This window comes from Otolemur garnettii, unplaced genomic scaffold (genome assembly GCF_000181295.1).
Source record: "Otolemur garnettii isolate 467f Iridium unplaced genomic scaffold, OtoGar3 scaffold00194, whole genome shotgun sequence".
Taxonomy (NCBI): Eukaryota; Metazoa; Chordata; class Mammalia; order Primates; family Galagidae; genus Otolemur; species Otolemur garnettii.
Genome location: NW_003852589.1, coordinates 1207149 through 1210276, shown reverse-complemented (window position 1 = coordinate 1210276; position 3128 = coordinate 1207149).

The following is a 3128-nucleotide window of genomic DNA, read 5'->3' as shown; positions in this document are numbered from 1 at the left end:
CCCTTTCTGCAGTCCCATCCAGATGCACCTGTACCCATGGCAGGGTTGTGCTTTGTACACAGCCAGGGTCACTGTCCCTGGCAGCGACTCCCACCCACCTGTGTTGGCAGAGTTATCCCTCCCTTAACATTTTCATTTGAAGCTTTCTTTAAGGGAGTATTTATGGGAGGGTTCAGGCTGTGTTGGTTACTTTCCTATTTAACCCACTTCAAGCCCTGTAGGCTGGTACTATCTTTTCTAGTCTCCTGAGGAGGGAAGGACATCCCTCCATTAAATAATGTGCCTAAGGCCTCGGTAAACAGAAAACTGAATTTAAATAAGGACCTTCTGTTTTCATCTTTAACAGAAGGGTGCTTTCTCTTATGCTGAAAGTGCCCCAGTAGGTTAAACGGACTCTTTGAAGACATGGCCGCCTTCCCAGGTGGTTGTTGTGGGTCCCTTTCCCTTTGTAGCTGCAGGGAAGGGAACTATATCAAAAGGCCTTTGGTGTCAAAGTCTAGGAAAGAGCTGTCTCTTGCCTGCTGCCAGCATTGTAGTTAATGGTGAAAACTTGGGATCATTAACAGTGTCCAGCTGAGCCATATGGCAGCCTGAGGCAAAAGGAAAAACCAATAATACCAACCCTATCTGTATTTACAAATCTGATATTTTGTTCATTGTGGATTTTTTTTGCATGGATTTTGGTTTTTTTAAAAGTCATTGTGTTAAAATATTATTTATTTTGCTTTCTCTCCCTAGTCGAGCCCTGCGAAAGTAAACACGTTTTCATTAAAATGAGGAATATGTTAACTCTTGCTCCTAACTGCACCGGAAGAGCAGGGCCCAGTAGCCAAGTGAGGTGACCATATGCTGCGATGGAGAAGCAAAGAGGTGACCATTAGAAGATGGCATCATTTATAACATTATTGACTAAAAACTATGAGTCTTTTTGGCTCACCACCTCTGTGGCACAGTGGTTACGGCACCAGCCACATACACCAAGACTGGCAGGTTTGAACCCAGACCAGGCCAGCTAAACAACAATGATGACAGTATCAACAAAAAATAGCCGGGCACTGTGGTGGGTGCCTGTAGTCAGAGCTACTTGGGAGGCTAAGGCAAGAGAATTGCTTAAACCCAAGAATTTGAGATTGCTGTGAGCTGTGACACCACGGCACTCTATCAAGGGTGACATAGTGAGACACTATCTTGAAAAAAAAATTATTAAGATTTTAAAATAGTTTGATGAGATACATTTTCAATATTATTTCCTATAGATACCAACAATACCAGCTAAATAAAGCTGGGAGAGAAAATTCATTCACAATACCCACAAAAATAATACACCCAAGAATAAACTTAATATTGGATGTCTACAGCTATGAAGAAAACAGCAAAGCTGTTGAGAGACATTTAAGGCTTGAATAAATGAGGAGGTATTTCTTGGGTGAAATTGGGTAAATGTCATAATTAAGAAAAATTTCCCTGAAATGGTTTATAAATTAAGGCTATCCCAGCCAAAATTTCAGTAGAATATTATGCATTGAAATTGGAAATTGGATTCCAATAACTTTTAAGTTCATTTCATGAAAATGGCTGGGGAAGACCTAAAAATGACAGTACCGAGGGAGAGCTTGCCCGAGCAGGTGTTCAGACGCAGGCTAAAGTCAGAGTGACTGGATAACCCTGTGCTGTTGCCGGTCAGGTTGAAATGACATAGACTGGAAAGTCCAGAGCAGGCTGCAGTTATGTGAGAATTTAGTGTATAGCATGTCGAGTGGCCAGCCACTGCAGTTTATTTGGGACTGAGGGGCTTCCTGGGATCATAGGACTTTCAGTTTCACTAATAAGATGGTTGGTTACCCTATGGTATGAGAAAAAGAATAATCTTTTCAGTAAAGGGTATTGGGATTTCTAGGTAAAGTAGTGGTGCCCAAATTTTGCTGTACATTGGAATTGCCTGGGGGAGTCTTTATAGCAACTAATGCCTGACTCCTCCTGCCTGAGACGTGATGGTAAGAAGTTGCATCAGGATCTTTAGTGGGTAGCAAAGTTTGGGCTATATTGGGGAAAACTAAGGTACTTCCTTCCTATATGTGTTTACTTTTCAGGTGGGTGAAATGTTTAAATGTGAAGAATAAAGGATTCCAGATAGTGGCTGAATTTGCTTGCTTTAAGGGTAGGTGTTTGTCCCTTCCCACGAGAAGTCTAGAACCGTCAGACCTGGGGATGGGTGCAGAAAAGCATCTCCCACTATATCTAATAATGCCTGACGGGCTGAGAGGCCTGCAGTGGTGTCACAGGGGTGTCTTGTCACCAGCAGGGGCAGACAAGTCACATGCCATGTCTTGCTAAAAGCTGACATGGAAGGTCAAATGGAGAAACTAATTTATACCAGACAGAAGAAATATGATGAAGTGGGTTCTATGAGTGTAAAGTTAAGTGATTTTGGAGGAGAAATCCAAGAGGTATTCCAGAAGGAGAAAAGGCTATAAGGGAGGGAAATAAAAAAGACATGGGAAGCTTTCTACAGCTAAAGTAAGATGTGGGATTGATATAGAAAGGGAGCGTGGAATGAATTCCATATAAAGCTAACGAATAAAAGCCCTCATCCACACAAAGACAGATGGAATTTCTGAACTTTGAGTGAACAGAAAATCATACAGGGGGCCAGAAAGAAGGAATATATTTTTTACCAAGGTATAAACATCAGATTAGTATTAAACTGCCTATCTATGTGCTGTATGGTAGAACATAGTAGAACAGTATTGGCAGACTATTGCAAATAAGGGTGTAATCCAAGCAGTTTATACCCAGCAAAGATACTCTATGTGATTCCAGGATCATTTTATAGACACAAAAAAAAGATTACCTCCTAACCAAACAAAATGACTCTAACAACTATTCTAAGGAAATAAAAATGAAATTGCAACAGGTGCTTCAAGAGAAAGAAATATAAAAAGTATAGGAAGCAGGCTTGGAACCTGTAGCGCAATGGTTACAGCGCTGGCCACATGCACCAAGACTGGGGGCTTCAAACGGGTGGGAGCCACCTAAACAACAATGGCAACTGCAATAACAACAAAAAATAGCTGGGCGTTGTGGCGGGGGCCGATAGTCCCAGCTACTTGGGAGGCTGAGGCAAGAGA